The following is a 10,878-nucleotide window of genomic DNA, read 5'->3' as shown; positions in this document are numbered from 1 at the left end:
TTTGACCGGATGTTCTGACTGGGTAAAAGACTAGGGTTATGTGTCAGAGTTTAACGTAACCTTACTTGTTATGGTGCGAGTGCAAATGTTATGACCTTTGCCATATAAACCTGCGGAACCACATTGCAGTCATTGTAGACATAACATTCATTTCAAACTTCAGTCATTGAGCACAGATTAATGAAACATTTCATTTTAATATAATTTTTGTAAGTAGCAATAAACAAACTTTTATTTAATGATTAGCAAGATGGCGCCGACTGTTGCGGCTCGCCGTCTGTTGCTTGTAATTGTGGTTTTAGCATTGTTTTTGAGTCACTTTTTAGCTTTTTGTGATCCAATTTTTAAATATGATCGACTCACCCTTCTTGATCTTCGGTTGAGCCCTGGACTCGGGCTACATGATGCTGAGTTCAGGCTGACGTTTGGTCACCTGTTTGACAAGGTCCCGGCGTTCCTGCTGGCTGTCCCGGACCGAGTGGGGCGTAACCCGAGGCGGCGGAGACGGCGTGGAAAACGTGGTGGCGTCCGGGTTAGGATAAGGGCTTTTCGGCGAGATAACAGCGATGGTCGTTTCTTCCAGGACGTACCCCTCTGTGATTTCTCGCCTGGATCCATCCGGGTTCTGCAGCGCCAAAGGCTGGCCCGTGCGCGCGGGAGCTCCCAGCAAGCGCAGCGCACTGGTGGAGTAAATCCGGGAAATCTCCTCTATCCCGTGAGGTCGGGGTTTTGGCGAACCTCGGATCGGCTTCCATCCAGCTCCCTGCCGCAGCTTCGGATTGCTCTACTGAACGTCCGCTCGCTGGGGAACAAGACAGCTATCCTAAAGGATTTTTACACGGATAACGCTGTGAGCCTGTTCTGCATGACGGAGACGTGGGCTCTGCCAGGTGAGATGGCCTCCTTGGTCGAACTCTGTCCTCCTGACTGTAATGTTGTTAATGAACCGAGACTCTCTGGCCGTGGGGGGGGCTTGCTGTCCCTGTACTGTTCAAATCTCCCACTTAAACCTCTTGCTGGGCTGATGGCTCCAACCAGTTTTGAAGTCTCAGTATTAGAGCTGGGCTTCTCTCCTCCCATCCTCGTTTTACTGTGCTACAGGCCACCAGGATACAATAAGGATTTTATAAATGATTTCTCCAACCTTTTAGCTGATATGCTCCCAAAATATGAACAGGGGATTATTTTGGGTGATTTTAATATCCACGTCTGCTGCCCTCTGAAACCACTGGTGAGGGATTTTATGAATGTTTTAGACTCATTTGGACTACAGCAATTGGTAAATGTCCCCACACATGCGGCTTCTCACACCCTGGATTTGGTTTTATCTTTTGGACTGGATGTGCATGATTTATCTGTGGATCCTGTGGCATTTTCCAACCATGCTGTGATCACGTTCAGCATCTCACGTCTCCTTCCTCCAGCCCGGCGACGGTCTGCTCGTTACTCCAGGCGCTTATCTCCGAGTACGACTTCCAACTTTCTGTCGGTTTTGGACACTGATGCCCTCGCTCCGCCCTTGTCGGTTACCTGCATGGATGTAGATGGCCTTCTGCATCGGTTCAGTGTGACCTGCTCTGCTGCTCTGGACGCTGTTGCCCCTCTGAGACCGAGGCGGAAACAGACAACATCTTACCCTTGGCTGAATGATTACACCCGTAGCCTCAGGCGACAGTGTAGGGTGCTGGAACGGAGGTGGAGGAGAGACAGACTGTCATGCTCTCGGCTGCTCCTGGTTGATGCACTTTCACACTACCAGAGAGCAGTTAGATCTGCTCGTAATAACTATTTTTCTGCTATCATTTCACAGCATCATGGAGACCAGTCCAGGCTGTACAGCACAGTTAACTCCCTGCTACTGTTAAATGAGTCTGATGGTCTAAATCCCACTGTTGCTTTATGCACAGAGCTACAGAGCTTTTTCCTCAACAAGATCCTTGGTATTAGGCTTAGCCTCCAGCCTCAAATACACACTATCCATGTGGAACCGCCGGATCCACCTGCCTTCTCAGACTTTGCTCCAGTTCAGCTTGCTGACTTGATGAAACTGATTAGCTCCATGAAGCCAGCTGGCTCTTCGGTGGACTGCCTCCCAGCTAAATTGGTACGTGACTCGGTGTCTGCGCTGAGCCCGGCACTCATGAACACTTTTAACATTAGCCTCAGCACTGGAGTGTTCCCTAAGGTTTTTAAAGATGCGGTTGTTCAGCCGATATTGAAAAAACCTGGTTTGGATCCCTCCACTTATGAGAACTTTCGCCCGATATCGAAAGTCCCGTTTCTCTCGAAGGTCCTTGAGAAAATTGTGCATGGCCAGATCTCTGCCCATATGAATAGCAACTCGTTGCTGGATGTATTTCAGTCAGCTTTTAGACCAAACCATAGCACAGAGTCTGCTTTGATTAGGGTGCTAAATGACATTCTGGTGGCATCTGACTCTGGGTCTAGGGTACTGCTGCTCCAGCTGGACCTTTCAGCGGCTTTTGATACGGTCGATCACCAAATTTTACTGAATCGGCTTGGGTCTTGGGTTGGGGTGAGGGGGGTGGCGCTTAAATGGTTCCGCTCCTACCTATCAAACCGTACCATCTCTGTACAGATTGGTGACTGTGCATCCTCCAGTCTTCCACTGCCTTGGGGGGTGCCGCAAGGTTCCGTTCTTGGGCCATTGCTGTTTTCAATCTACCTTCTGCCTCTGGGCAATATCCTGAATCAGCATGGCCTGAGCTACCACATCTACGCAGATGACTGTCAGCTATACGTGGAAATGGACGAGAAAAATGCGGGCTCGAAATTGGCTGCATGTATGGATGACGTGAAGGGCTGGCTGGCATCCAACTTCTTAAAACTGAATGAAAAGAAGTCTGAGTTTATTGTTTTTGACCCCCGCAACCACCATGGCTCTCACCCTGTTTGTGACCTTTTAACCCTTAACCCCAAACAGTGTGTGACGAGTCTCGGGGTCAAGCTGGATGCTGGACTCACAATGGCCCCACAGATAAACTCTGTAGTGAGGTCGTGTTTTTATCAGCTTCGCCGCCTTACTCACCTCAGACGAATCCTGAAACGGAGGCATTTGGAGTCAGTCATTCATGCATTCATTACCTCTCGCCTGGACTATGCAAACGCCCTCCTCGTTGGTGTTCCGGACTCTGCCCTGAATCGGCTGCAGGTTGTTCAGAATGCTGCTGCCAGGTTCTTGACGGGTACACACCGACGTAGCCACATTACACCTGTCCTGGCACATCTTCACTGGCTCCCTGTCATTTTCAGAGTGCAGTTTAAGTTACTGACTTTTGTTTTTAAAGCGCTCAGTGACCTGGCACCTTCCTACCTCTCTGCCCTTCTCACTCCATATGTGCCCACCCGCTCGTTGAGGTCGGCTGACCTATTGCTGCTGCACACGCCGCGGATGAGGCTCAAATCGCGGGGTGAACGAGCATTTGTCCATGCTGCCCCAAAGCTATGGAACTCATTGCCCATTGGAGTTCGGCAGGCTCCATCTCTGGCGGTTTTTAAATCTCGTTTAAAGACCCACTTTTACACTTTGGCTTTTAGACAGTGACTCGTTTTAGTGTTTTATTGTGTCATTGTTTTAATGTGTTCTTATTATTCATGTTTTCTCTGCTTTTAATTGAGATTTTATCCTTAGTTTTAGCTCCTTGTAATGGGTGTGTTTTATTTTAGCCTGTGCAGCACTTTGGGCAGCTCCCATGCTGCATTTTAAATGTGCTATATAAATAAACTATGCTATGCTATGCTATGCTATGCTATGTCATGGAAGAAGTTCATATTGATTTAGGAAATCATTCTTGAATTTAGCAACTGATCCGAGTTGGAGTGTTCCTTATATGGAGGCCTTGGGGAAGAAAGTTATTGTTGACATGTCGTTATCTGTTGTCAGAGCTGCAGAGTCTGTTAGCTCCAGCTGGTATGAAGGCAGGCTCATTTAAAGGGAACACATGCAGTCTTGTCTCCTGTTTGACCAGATGTTGAATAGATGTTGAAAGTTCAAACTGTACCTAAAACTGACCATTGCTGGACGTTACACTAGTTCGCTCTCTGTATAACTAGTCTTGTTATTGATTGGTTAATGCTTTAGAATATAAGTGCTATAAGCAGACAGTGAATATGTTATGTTCATGTTAGCATTTACTCCTGGCATGCATTCATCATGTCAGGGTTTATAGAACTTTCTCTGATACAGAACTTTCTATTATATATCTATTCACTTTAGTCAACCTCATTGATGCTGCTGTTTTGCTTTGTTTTTCCTTTGTAGGACAGTTTTTCTGCTAAGATGGCAACCTCTTGTATTTTGCAGAGGTGTCTGTGAAGATCTGCTCTATTAATGTGATATCTTTGGCTGCAGGATAGAATACAAAATGTGTTGTGCTCATGCATAGTTTATGTCTGCCTGCCATCAAACTGGGAATCTTTCCGGGGATTTCTCTGATAAGATGGTCCTAATTTACACTTGCATCAGTGTTGTTGAGGTGAGGAGGGTGCTGGTGATCACACACGTTTTGAGCCACTTGGTAGATTAGTCGACAGTGGCAGTGTGAGGGTTAAGTCCGATACAGCAGTTTACACTGCGGATGGATTTTCGCTAGTACAGAGGAGTTCCAGGCTGTAGCGGAACTGCAGATCTCTCGCAGATTGTTGCCAAGCTGGAGGGGGATTTCAGTCCTTTGAATGTGTAAGGAGAGTTTTAGTGAGCAGCATGTTTTTGTTTTTTAATTAAAAAAAATATGTTGTAACAGGATGCAGACGTGTGCGGGGCGGTGAAAGTGTCAGGGAGTAGTTTCATAACCTCTCACCTGTGGTCGTAATTTCTTTGGGTTTGGAACTAAAAGAAAAAAGAAGGGGTGGGATTTAGTCCCTCCCAGCACTGATTGGTGCGGTCATGCACTGCTGCTGATGTACGTCTGCAGGAATCTCCTGCTGGATTTACAGAGGAGTAGCCAAACGCTGAAGATGCTTTTTTCTGTGTCGTTTGTAATAACCACGATGAACTGATGTAAGTACCTCTGATCTTCTGCACCATGCGTTGTATTGAGTTTTCTGTACTTGGTGCCTTAAACCAAATGGAGATAAATGAGTATCTCACATGGCTGCATCAGACATAATTTTTTATAGTGCCCTTTGCATTACTGCTTCCCTGCTGCATGCCTCCTGTGATCGCTCTTCCATCCTGAACTGCAGTATAGTGTCTGTCCATGTTGTATGTGCAGAATGTCACTTTCCTCTCAGGGGACCCCCGACTGGTGGGAAGGCATGGGCCTTCATTAGCATTTGGCAACTTTCTCACAGGCTAGGGAGTTTCAGCAGTTGTCAGCACTTCTCTCAAACATCGATTTCACTTTCTGAAGTGATCACTCATCTTTTTTGTTGTTGCCTCATTGCCAGCAGCCATGGTGGAGTGTGATCCTGTTGTCATCTGTCGCTAGCTCCCGCAGGCTGGGAAAAAAAAAACACATCTTGACTTTTAGTTATTGCTGACAGCCAATTCTTGTGTTATTGCTAGTAAGGATTAATGGTTTATATTAACACATTTAATTGTGATTTGTTTAGCCTTGTTTGAGGTAATCGGTGAAAGAATAAGTACTTTGTTTGATCAGGATTTACCTCCTTTTGTCCTCTTCCAGTCTTAGAAATTGAAAAATAGTCTCCAAAGAGAAAATGTGTATATTTTTGTTTCTGTATTGCATGATTTATTTTAGTCAGTCTGTGGTATTTTATATAGCAAGATCTTCTTAAACGTTCTTCAGTGTTCGCACTGCAAGTTTCTCTTAAATCACTCTGTTGCAGCATCACAATGGCTGAATTAATGAGATCTATTTTTAGCTGTCATGGTCTCAGAGCAGCCTAAATTGAACAAGACACTGCCTCGCCCCCAAACCATAGTACAGCAACAAAAAAAAAATCTATTCTTTGTCAGATGATTCATCAACCCACCAAACTGCTTCTGTTTGCACTTTAGCTTAAATATGATTTGTTTTTTTTTTCTCAACAAAATTGAGCAGTCTCCTCTATTTGAGTTTTTTCTACTTAATACAAATTTAATCAGTATTTTAGCTTCTGTCTAACATGTTGTGCTTCATTAGAGCTGTCATTATGTTATCTAAAATGCAGTTGTGGAAAACATCCTGCCTTGTTCTAGTTCCAAAGAAAACTCGCCTATCAGTCAATGATGACTACAGACCGGTTGCCCAGACATTCCACATCATGATGGTTCTGGAGAGACTCCTGTTGGTCCACCTGAATAAGCAAACTAGGACATATCAGGACCCGATGCAGTTTGCTTATCGCCATGGAGTTGAAGTTGAAGATGCCATCATCCAACTGCTTCAACCAACCCACTGTCACCTGGACAAAGCAGGCAGCACTGTCAGGGTCATGTTCTTTGATCTCTCCAGTGCATTTAACACAATCCAGCCTGATGTACTTTGCCAGAAACTCCAGAAGACACAGGTGGGGGCCTCAACTATCACCTGGATTAAAGACTACCTGACAAACAGACCACAGTTTGTGAGGCTGAAGAACTGCACATCAAACCAGGCGATCAGTAACATTGGAGCGCCACAGGGGACTGTACTCTCACCATTCCTTTTCACCCTGTACACCTCAGACTTCCAGCACAAATCCGAGACCTGCCATCTACAGAAATACTCCGATGACTCTGCAGTCGTCGGGTGTATCAGAGATGGACAGGAAGCTGAGTACAGAGAGCTGGTGGAGCGCTTTGTTTCCACACCATGCCACAATCATCTGACCTTGAACGTGAACAAAACAAAGGAGATGATTTTAGACTTCAGAAGAAACAGGGTGGAGTCAAACACTGTTTCCATCATGGGAGAAGAAGTGGAGGTGGTTGAGGAATACAAATACCTTGGAGTTCACCTGGACAACAGACTGGACTGGAGAAAGAACAGCAAAGCCGTTTCACTAGAAGGGACACAGCAGACTGCACTTCTTGAGGATGCTCAGGTCCTTCATTGTCTGTAGCAAGATGCTGCACATCTTCTACAAGTCTGTTGTTGAGAGTGTAATCTCTTCAGCCATCGTCTGTTGGGGTAGCAGCATCAGAAGCAGGGACCTGAAAAGGCTCAACAGCCTAATAAAAAAGGCTGGTTCTGTTCTGGGAACGACTGTGGAACCACTGGAGGAGATAATGCAAAGAAGGATTCTCCAGAGAATCAAGAAAATTATGGACAACACTGACGGAAGAGTGTCTTCAGTCAGAGGCTTCTTCAGTTTCGCTGCAACACTGACCGCTACTGGAGATCCTTCCTGCCAACAGCCATTGTAATATACAATAACTCTTTGATGTCTTGATTATTATTATTCTGAGCTACTACTGCAATCAATTTCCCTCTGGGATTAATAAAGTATTTTTGAATTGAATTGAATTGGATTGGATTGGATTGAATTGTAAGTAATGCGCATCTGAATTCACCAGTGAGGATTTTCCTTTTCGAGTGCGTTTCTGTTCATGGTGTGGTTGAAAATGATGATGGATGAATTGAACATTTTGCGGAACAATTCAGTGTCATTTTATGTACTAGCAAAATGGATTTCTAAATTGAAAAGTTGGGAACACAAATCAAAAATGGTTTTCATCAACAGGAGACAATATTTACTGTTGTGTTTCTATTTAAATGGACCACCAGGGTGCAAAACATGTAGACATTTTGATTGCACAAATCCACTAATTATTTCCACTTTAAAGTAGGGCTGTGCAACCTGACGATATAAGATCATTAAGGATTATAAAGTGATGACGATCTAACAAAGCTCAGAGATTGTAGAATCATCTATTTGCTTTCGATCACCTGTGCCATTATTTCTGGACGCGTGTACGGGCACACATTTTTTCTCAGCCGATTCACTCTATTTGCTAGTCTGCTTCTGTCGGTATGACAGACACACCGATGAACCAATCAGAGCAAGTTTAAGGCAGCGTGTTGGTCTGTTTAGCGGGGGTGCTCCGTAGAGCTGAGGAAAAAAATCTAATAATTGATTAATTAAGATGCGGACATAAACAGTTATGAATCTTTGAAGAAGCACACCAGAAGCACACCATATCCAATAATAGCCGCAAGCATTAGCCACAAGTGTGCCAAGTCTCTAAGCAGTCGTTACGTGTATTTTTACGCGTCTGCTCGATCAGGGAACCACTGGGTGAATTTTCTGCTTGAAACTTTGCATTTGGCTTTGTGGCTTTTATTACTTGGGGACGTTCGTGTGTGTTTGAGCAAGCCTGTTCACCATGGCTGCCGACCAAAGCTTTGTTTATGCCAGCCAAACCCTCCCCAGTGTAGTCAGGAAACCTACTTTACTACGCCCATCCCTACTGTAAAGTACATTCAAATACAAGAAACATGACCTATGTATGTCTGGTTTAGCAAATTTACATCATCTTGAATAATGTGGACTATTTCTCTTGACGTCTGTGGCATAATTGCTTTCTGTAGGTATTTCTGTGGAGCTGTAACCTGGAGGGGTTATGGCTGAGACGACTTGTCAATACCAGAATAAACAGTAAATGAATTGAATGCTAATTTGTAGGGATTAGGGATGAGTACCGAATTCGGTACTTTTTAAGGTACCGACCGAATTCCATAGTACCGACCGAACACCGATTCACGTCATTTCAAACGGTGCCTCGTTTCGGTACTGCCAAGACAGTTGCGCATGCGCAAGAGCGTTATGTTGCCGGTCCCTGCGAGCCCGTTGTAAACAGAGCAAGCATGGTAGAAAGAACGCACGCTAAAGCTTGGGTCCACTTCACTAAATGTGATGGGTAACTGGGTGATGAAACTAGCGACAGATAACGATCTAAGTGAGACATCCTCATCTTAATCTGCTCCAGTAGGTAAATAAAATGTTTAAGATAACGTTACCTTGATTTGTTAGCTTCCGTTTCGCTAATGGTGCGTTCGCTTTCTCCTCGGAACTCCGAATTTCCGACTAGTAGAACATGAACGCGCTCTAAAGTTTGGCTTTACTTTACTAAATGCGACGGGTGAATGGATGAAGGTAAAACCAGCGACAACGATCTAAGTTTGAGGCATCATCGTTTTAATCTGCTCCAGCAGCTAAATAAACTGTTAAAGATAATGTTAGCTTGATATGTTAGCTTCCATTGCCACCGTTGTTACCAGCTAATGGTGCGTTCGCTTTCTCCTCGGAAATTCTAACTTCCCAGTAGGAAAAATCAAAAGAAAAAGGACGGCAAAAGGAATGAAGATACACAGTAAATTTAGTTCACAGTAAAGATGTTTGCTTCAGTTTAATTATCAGCTTATAAAACTACAAGGACGATGTTAAAATACAAACTTGTATGTTATTTATCGTGATATTTATCAAATATGGTTATATATATATATATATTGAGAAAAATATATATTTAATTATAAAAGAGAATTAAAATAATAAACACTCAAAAGTATCGAAAATTGGTACCGTTAAGTACCAGTATCGACTCGTAGGTACCGGGAATTAGTACCGGATCGATTCAAATGTCAAAGGTACCCATCCCTAGTAGGGATGCACCGATCAGGTTTTTTGCTGCCGATCACCGATACCGATATCAAATAATGCTGATCACAGATACTGATCACCGATACCGATCATGTGGATTGGCCAGAGATTTTCTACAACATTATAATGAGTGCTACAAACTACATAATCTGGGAATAAAGGAAATGTAACCTAATCTAAAATGGTCTGTATCGGTCTGCTTTGATCTATTTTGAAAACTCCGATCAAAACCGATAGGGGCGCTATCGGCCGATTGGGATCAAATGCCGATCCATCGGTGCATCCCTACTAATTTGTTTTCTTTATCAAACAAGTAATTTTGAAAGCAAATTATTTTAATTTTCTATAGGAAAGAACATCAGCGCTTATAGTCCAGCTGCTCAGACAAAAGCTAACTGACCATAGCACACTCAAAACTGACTAAAGGTCATTCAGTTTTGCATATAGTGTGCTAAAATGTCATGTGAGAGAGCTGAGGGTTGATCAGAACACATTCTCATAGTGATGCTCAGCAAGCATGCTCAGTGGATGTTTTTAAAGCTAAACTGAAAACGTACCTTTTTACTAAAGTTTTGACTGACCACATGGTTCTTTTTAGTATTTTTACTTAATTTCTTGTTTTAGCCTATTTCTCATATATATATATATATGGTCTCATCTTTCCAAGCTTGGGTCCTCTACAAATAAATGGTATGGTGGATATTTTTCTTCTGCTTGTAGAGTTTATTTATTCTTAATTTAATGTTAACACAATCAATGTGTTTTTACTGGCCTCCACTTGGAGCAGAATTACATGTGAGTGAGCTTCCTGTAAGGAATGTGAATCTTGCAACAACACACGATTCAATTTGATTCCGATTCTCAGGGTGATGATTTGATTTAGAATCGATTCTCAATCAATTCTCTTAGTGTGTGTAAATCTGTGTGTGATCTGAAGAAGTAGGGGAAAAAGAGAATACAGTGTGCCAGTATATGTAAACACCGTAAACTAATAAACAGGTTTTATAACATCCATTCGCACAACTCAGTAACATTTATCATTGAATGCAAAGACTAAAAAACACAAATTTGTCTTAAAGATCCAATGTGTGGTTATTAACATTAATCTCTAAAACCATTCACTGAAATGTTGTTGAAATGATAAATAATAAATACAATTTTTGAAATGCCGCTTGCTTGTATTGATTTAGGTAGAGTAGGTACTGCCCCCTAATACCAGGGAAAATACACAGTCACGTTAACCAGCGTCAATTATGCACGGTGCAATCGGCATGAAACAATACACAAACTCGGCAGAATAGCACCATTTAAACTAGGGATATAAGAAAATAT

General features: G+C 43.2%; 1 protein-coding gene across 11 annotated transcripts in view; it reads left to right on the top strand.

Annotated features, from left to right (window-relative positions):
* Positions 1–10,878, top strand: part of tjp1b (tight junction protein 1b) — a 109,007-nt gene that overhangs the window by 67,024 nt on the left and 31,105 nt on the right. The gene's annotated exons all lie outside the window — the stretch shown is intronic.

The sequence above is a fragment of the Nothobranchius furzeri genome, chromosome 4 (assembly GCF_043380555.1).
Source record: "Nothobranchius furzeri strain GRZ-AD chromosome 4, NfurGRZ-RIMD1, whole genome shotgun sequence".
Lineage (NCBI taxonomy): Eukaryota > Metazoa > Chordata > Actinopteri > Cyprinodontiformes > Nothobranchiidae > Nothobranchius > Nothobranchius furzeri.
Note: the sequence above shows the minus strand (reverse complement) of the source record. Positions and strands in the feature narration are given on the sequence as shown.